At 42.1% G+C, this 7,912-nt stretch overlaps 1 long non-coding RNA gene across 2 annotated transcripts in view; it reads right to left on the bottom strand.

Moving 5' to 3' along the window:
* LOC109365902 overlaps positions 1-7,912 on the bottom strand; it is a 23,093-nt gene that overhangs the window by 4,960 nt on the left and 10,221 nt on the right. For both annotated transcript variants that reach the window (XR_004158802.1, XR_004158801.1), the window contains exon 2: positions 504-713. This is a non-coding gene — a long non-coding RNA (uncharacterized LOC109365902). The remainder of the gene's footprint in view (positions 1-503; positions 714-7,912) is intronic.

A 7,912-nucleotide genomic window follows, 5' to 3' on the forward strand; every position in this document is an offset into this window, starting at 1 on the left:
AAAAAAAAAAATTTAAATGCCTGTTGATACAACAAACGCATAATTAAAGTATGGAGATAGCTTTACCATTTCTTCACAATAAGATAATGAGGAAAAAAATAGGGAGGAGGGAGGGGAAGAATGAATTAAATGTTGTTGGAACCTAAGTTTGTGTCATGGTCACCAAGACATCTCACTCGCAACTGTGTGGTAGTGGAGGTCAGAAAGCAGGGCACAGCCTCTCTGTCAATTTTGTTGCTTTGTTTGTTGTCCAGCCCTATGCCCAAGCTTTTATTTCATTCCCCACCCACAATAACTCACTTATGCCACTCTGCCTTCTCAACCTGTTCGCTCCCAGCCCTCCCACACTTGATATGGATGTTTTTAAAGACTGCATATGTGAGCCATTCATTCTCCTTGGAGGTCAAAGCAAAGCAAGTGAAAGAAGTAATTTTCTATGAGCAAGTAGACATAAGTACATTGCAAACCAGTTTCAAAACTTTTTGTACAGCACTGCCACATACCACATCCTTGGAGGTCATGATATAATGCATTTACATTCTTCAGCATTGTGAGGGTAATGTTTCCGGTTGCCATTGTGTCCGATGAAAATAATGGCTTCTGGTCACTGCAGGTTAGTAGATGCAAAAAGCGGACTACATCATAGCAACTTTGTTAATGCAGAAACCATTGTACATCCAGACGTTTCTGTCTTATCCATGAAGAGTAATTGCCTAAGTGTTTCAGTGGAAAAAAAATAGCACAGATTTGCAAGTGTCAGAGATGTAATATTCATGAAACAATTCATAATTTCATTTTATAGAAAGATGTCACTCTTTGCAATAATCACAAAATATCACCCTGCAAAAGCGCCTACTATCGCCCTTGTTAAAGGCTATGGCACAATGAATCAAGTTTAATTTGTTTTTGTTTTAGATAGTGGAACTCTGTATTTGCACTTTTTCTTCATTAGCAAAATCTCAGTGTATGTAGTGCACTATTAATGCAGTGAGCATTTTCATTCACCTTTCCCACGCAAATACCCTCTTCGGTCTAATGATTCTCATACAACTTAATTGATGGCAGACTACAAAATCTAAATTACAGGCATTGTCCTCTTCTTCATTTGTCAGGCAAAAGTTTTGTGATGGTGCCTCCTGTCAACATTTTCCAGAGCTGGTGTGACTAGAGGAAATATCAGTACATTGTTTTGCAACTATTTTCAGTGCCTCTAATGATAACTGTGGCTCAGCTTTGGATATTATTTTCAGAGCTACCAGAGATTCATAATCTCAGCTTGAGTCATCTTTATAATTAGAAACACAAATGGTCCAAAATTAAGAGCCAGACCTAGAGACCCTTTCCTGCAGGACTCTTCTGAAAGCTATGCTCATCTACTCAATACAATGGCAGCAGAGCTACTTCTCAAAGCAAGAAGCCTCCGAACTCAGGCACCTCCTCTAATTCAAGATCAGGACTGCCTGGCCTCAGCATTTGTTGTGCAATTACTGTGCTTAAAAACTACGACAATCTTTCTGGGATCATCTCTTTTTAATTGCTACACAGGAAAGGAAATGCTGAAGTACAGGTGTAGCTTCACTAGATAGGTAGGTGCCAAACAGTAGTGCCTAACACCCACCTAACTGAGCATGTCATCACAAAGGCACAGGAAAGGTGTTGGAGAGGGCTCTGGAAATCTCTAGTCCACATGCGCGCTGACAGTGGGACTGTGGCTAACACTGTATCAGGTCTAAGGCTCTCTTGCAAGAGGTAGAGCCCTGTCATCTCCATCAAGCAGGTTTATTTTGCATCGAATAATTAAATGCACACTGAGTCAGCGAGGGATGGGAAATCCCAGGATAACACATGCTGGTCTAAAGAGGAAGCACGTTCCATCTCTTTGCTAGTGCAAAGAAAATTAATACTATTATTGTAGGCCCAATGCTCTAAGGATACAAATGAGGCAAGGTTTTGCAGAGAGTTAAGCCAACTGATCTACCAGCAAGCAATCAGGTTCACAATCCCCTGCTCAGATTCAATATGAGAAATGACAAAGGAATCGTGTCTTTTTCAAGTGTGTTTTCTTTTTTCTAGTTGAAGCTATTCACTGAATGAGAACTGCATTTGCAGATAGTTCTGGCTGCTCTGAAATGGCATTTTTGTTTGATTCTTTACACTGATCACCTTTATCGGACATATTTAATATGGCTGTCATCAGCAAGCCACTGGCTCCATGGTAGGCACCAGACATTCAGGTTTCTCATCTGCTTGTCTCACAGTCGCACTAGCTTTTTCAGTCTTCAAAATGGTACCCATCTTCATCGTTCTTATGCCTACAGGCATATTGTCACCTGTACATTACTTCTCCATTCCTCTCCAATTCATTTTTATTTCATTGCTCATGCAAGTTACCATGATGTTAGATAACAAGCTCACAGCTGGTATTACTCTTAGTAATTGTAATAAAATTGTTTAGGCAAACTTCTCAGAGAGCTAATATGATTCTTCTCAGCCTTTCTCCTTGACAGAATCAAGCCTCAGTCATCATTCTCCCTACTAGGTTGCTGATTTGCAGTCTGTCACATTACATTCTCTCTGCCTGGGACCATCAGCATCTTCTGCCAGCTGTCAGAGTGTAGTTTCAGTACTTTGGGGATAGTTATTGTGTACCTTCTGGACTCTGCACCTTTAAAGCTAATTTTTCTAGAACAAGAAGTGTAAGAAACCTTGCTCTTGTAGTTTTCTAGACAATAATTGAATAGAAGTTGCACTTCTAAGGTATTTTAGTAACCTAGTGAAAGGCTTTAAAAGATGCCCATTAAAATTCAATGAGCATAAGACTTCATCTGAGATAACATAGCCTTGTCATGAAAAAGTATAAGCATCTACTTAGTATTACATATATGAAGTCAGACACGTACATATGTGATGGAAGATAAGATGCTAACACTGCCTTTTAAAAAACTGATCAAGAAAAATAAAGCTGGCAATTAATGTGTCATTAAAATGTGTCAAAATATTTTCTCTTTAAAGTAGCACATACAATTAAGCTAGCATGAAATGTATCGTAAATATAATCATTGTATGAGTTAATGACTTTAGTTTTTTATTTCTTTGGTATAATCTAGTTCCCATTAGTCAAAGTTTTCTGTGAGCATGAAAGATGCTGCAAGATGGCACAGGCTAAAGTACGCCAGGATGCATGTGCTTGTTTGGTCTTCACATACGCAGGAACTGCCAGCTAGCTCCATCACTGGCATTAGGTTCATCTGAGGATCTGGCCCCTACTGTGTTTATTATTAGATAGAATAGATGAGAATATATTCATTTTCTGCTGAACTTTTTGATGACCTTGCTCTTTTTTCCTTTCTTTCCATTTCTCATACCCCATCCAAAATTTGTTCTGCAGAAATTCAATGTCTCTGCTTTTTTTCTTTCCTCGCTTGAATCTCAATTGCAAAGCCAATGAGATTTCATCATGGCATATATGCTCTTCCACTTGCTATCTGTAATCACAGTCATTGTGAAACTCAAAGCTAAGTCAAGAATTGTTGCCTTTTTATGGCTCCCTCTTTTATATATGTTGTGTTGGAGAGCGGTCGTTATCGCTTTTTTTGTCATTATTTCTGGGCTTCACTCCATTAGCTAGTGAACAGGCCTTCTCTCATTGCTTTCCTTCAGTAAATACTGTAACATTCAGCTTCCTTTCAGGCTTGTGCTTTTAAAGAAAATCTTTGTACAATTAAAGATATGAAATTGCTAAATACAAGGCTGCATTCATTGTTCTCCCTTTTTAAAGGTTTAATCACACTTAATGGCTCTCTTGAAAAGTTGAATTTTCCATGTTGATGGTTTTACCCCTCTGAAAGAGTTTGCTAATATACTTTTCAAGTGTTTTCTCCTTAAATGAGCTATTCAAGAAGTTTTGTTCAGAATAAGATGGAGGAAGGATATATCCAGAAACAATTATGAAAAAGGTCCAGAGCTCTCTGTTTATCCATTGGTGGGGATTCATGAGCTCAGCAGCAGTCAGAAATAGAAAAGAGAAAACATAGGACTGTCTAGTTCTTAAGGACACATCCACAAATGTCTGATGCTCTTCCCATTAGACCAGCCTCAAACTCTCTCAACATGCAGACTCTGGTGCATGATGAGCACCAATGGTGGCAAGAGCCAGGCTGAGTAACCAAGACAGATAGATGGTGCTGCCCCGGTGACTTTGGTCCCATATCTCATCCCAGCACCAGCCACCACCGTGCTCATTGTGAGCAGCTCTAAGAGGAGCAGGGAGCTGCAGTGTGGCCCCTCCAAGGTGGAGTGATGTCTTTATGGAGAGGAGAAGCACACACCTTTCCTAAATCTCTGGTAATCATCTCTATCTTTGACTGACCTGCCAAAAGTCCACAACTATCCCTGCAAGACACATGCAGGACACTCAGGCATTGTTTGACTTTGAAGTTTCACCACGTTGCTTATCATGCATAGGAACAGAGCCACATGCCTTGTGAAAGCTCTGAAAACTTCCAAACACAGCATCCCATTTACTCAGCAGCACAAATTCCTTTGGCTTGCCCAGTGTCTTGATAGTCAAAGCCCTTCAGGGTATTGGACTTTGCTTCCTGAGATATCACATCTCCTTCCACCAACATGACCGCCCATGACATTTGACGGGTACAGTCTGGACTGTGAATCAACAGGGAAAATTTGTGAGCTTATGCAATGAAATTCTGAAAGCTCCTGGATTTAAACTCCATAATTCACATTCACTTCTGTTCCCCCTGATAGCCACTGATCCCAAAATATTCAGAAATAAATATGCATTTCTTATGCTACATATCTGATTTTCCCATAAACCTTATTTAAAAAAAAAAACCTTCAGATTTCCAGTCCCATTCACTTACACTCAGAACCATAAACAAAACAGCACAAACCTTAGGAGACATCTTGTAAACACCAAGAGAAAAAGGGAGACAGAGAACAAAACAATCTCTGCTATTTTATTTATATGTCTAAATACTTGGCAGTCTCTCAGCTACTTTAGTAATGGAGACTATATAAGTAGGTAGGTGCAATGACAGTGAGATGAAGATTATAAATTAAATGTAGTAGGAGTAATATTTCATCTGTCTGTCTCAGGCCTGATACCACACTATAAATCCTGAGATACTTTAGATTAGATAGATGTGATATGCCAATCTCCACTTAAAGATTTTGGGTCTGCTCCCAATAAAGTTAATGGAAGTAGGATCAGCTCTTTATTGCTCCCATGCTATCAGTGTCTTCACTTCCCATCAAGCAATTCATGTTATGTACTACATTGATGCAAAAGTCTCACTCTGCTTGTTTCAAAGCCAGTGGGTTTTGTTTTGCCACTGGAGTGGTAGTGCTTTTAGACGGAAATTCCCAGACTACGTTCATTTGATAGGATGAGGGGGAATGGCTTTAAACTAAAACAAGGGAGATTTCAGTTAGATGTTAATTGGAAATTCTTTAGTTAGAGGGCAGTAAGGCTGTGGCACAGCTGCACATAGAAGCTTTAGTGCTCCATCCCTGCAGACACTGAAGGCCAGGTTGGATGGGACCCTGGGCAGCCTTAGCTGCCCTGCATTGGACAGGGCTGAACCCAACATGGAATGCAACATGGAGCTGGTGACGCACCAAGAGCCCCCATGCCAATTAGGGACTGCATGCTTGGGATTGAAGTCATCACACACAGCCATTTTAAATTAAGTTGTCCTGCTTGCACTCCACCTAGATATGCTCGGGTAGCTGCTTACAGAAGTCCCAGAGCACCCTGAAGCACACACTCTGCTCCTATTGGCATTACTCAGAGCTGTGATTTTGGGCAGTGCCACAGGCAGCTGCTGGAGGAGCGGTAAGAAGTGCTCCAGGTGAGTGGCAACATCCATGCCCCTGACCTTTTCCCCCGCAGATGGCTGGTAGGCACAGTGCTATCAGGTTTCTTATGGCTGCAATAACACTTGCTTCCTGAGTCACCCGGGATGGGCACCGCCAGACAGGTCTTTGTCCTGTGCTCTGGCTTAGGTTTTCTTGTGAGTGCTGTGCTGGGAAATACTCAGCCCTTTATTGTCCCAAATTCACCAGGAACACCACCGGAGGACATCTTTAAAGGCCATGTGCTGTTTGTTCAGTTTGTTTTCTTAAACACAGAGTGTCTCCAAAGTTACTGATTAATTTCACAGAGTGCAAGGAGAACTATTGATTTCTTCTGACCCTTTAAGATATAAAAATGCAAATAAATCGCCAAAAGAGAATATTTATTCACTTCTTGCACCTGCTAACATGCAACTTTAAGGATAAGGAGCTCTTACTGTTTGTGCTTTGGTTCAGTGAATTTTCACAGGTTTGGTGTTTCCCTGCAACAATCTGCTCGCACAGCCTTCCTCCCATTGCGCACACCCGGCTCCGCGCAGCTCCGTGGTGGACCTGCAACTTTGCTGGCGATGTTGTTTTCAAAAGACAAATATTGTGCCAGCGTTCGCTTCAATTAGGAGACTTATTTGACAATCTGACTACTCCATCTGATGCCTCAAGGGCAAATTTCAGCACTTTATGAAAGATGCTGGCCAAAGACTGATCTATATGAATAAAATATTGAGGGGAGAAGTTGTAATGAACATTTGAAAACACAACTATCAAGCATTCATTGCAAATATTTACATGCAATAAAGGATCTGTTTTATCCCCATGAAGGCTATCACATTTGGACAGAAAGCTGCCATACTCCATTCCGAATCACTCTGTGATGCCTCCATGTCAAGAGTGGGGCACAGTTGGTGACACAGGACTTCAGCACATGGCTCCATAGGGCCAATCCTACAACCAGTGGCTCAGTCAGGGGCCTTCGTGGCACCACATCACCATGGGCTGCTTTGGGGCTCAGTCATCCTTTTCTACATTAATCACCAGATCAGCTTATTAGTGATGGTGATGGCTGCCCCATAACGCTCCCCAGTGCTGCTGGAACCAGGGCTATTCGGTCCCAGAGTTCATCCACATGCAGGAGCATGGCATCACCCACCACCTAGATGCATGCAGATAAAACAGAGACAAAGGTGACTTTGTAGCACTACTCTGGGTGAAATTCATTTTTTTTTTTTTTTCTGCTGTCTGGCGGTGTCTGATGTGCCTCTCCTGAAAAGGTTTCTATTTTGATGAAGACACAAAGGCTTGAATGCTTTTCTGAACCAATTTGGTGGCAACTGTGTGCTGGGAATTACTCTCACGAGGCTTCAAACCTGTGCAAATGTTTTGAAAGAGACATAACCTCGCTTTAATTATCATCTCAACACTTTATAGCAAAGATGTGATCTCCTATAGCTCCTTTAGGGTCATGCAGATACTCTGAGCCCAATCGTTGGATGGTGGGAACTCATGCACTGGCTCTGAGGCCACCTCTATTTGCATCTGACTCCACTCACCCATTCTCATTTCACAGCCAAACACACAAGCATTTTTTTCTATAGACTTTAATTCAAAGGTCTGTCAAACTACAGCAGCTGGGAATGCTCTGTTGGAATGACTTTCCAGTGGAATATCTGCCTTTTATAAAATTGGGATTTCTTTTATGGGAAAATTTCAATTTTGCCAGAAATTTCTGATTTTTCTATTAGGAAAATCAAACGGATGGCTCCACGGCTGCTTGGCTGAAAGGCCCCTGTCGATTTTGTTGTCGTCTGCAGGGAGAGAGCAAAATTGACAATAGTCTTCCAGGCAGGCAGCTGGGGAGATGCAGCAGGTCTGGAAGAGGGAGGAGGGGAGGTTGAGTGCCCTGGCGCTTTGCCGGCCCTGCAGCCCAGCTGCCTCCCCAGCAGCCAGGCTAGGGGGAAGGCGAGGAGGAGGAGGAGGGAGCGGCAGGCGCGGGGGTGTCCTGCCTGCAGCAGCCTGCCGACCGGGCTCCTGCCGCTCGCCC

Source organism: Meleagris gallopavo, chromosome 2 (genome assembly GCF_000146605.3).
Source record: "Meleagris gallopavo isolate NT-WF06-2002-E0010 breed Aviagen turkey brand Nicholas breeding stock chromosome 2, Turkey_5.1, whole genome shotgun sequence".
Lineage (NCBI taxonomy): Eukaryota > Metazoa > Chordata > Aves > Galliformes > Phasianidae > Meleagris > Meleagris gallopavo.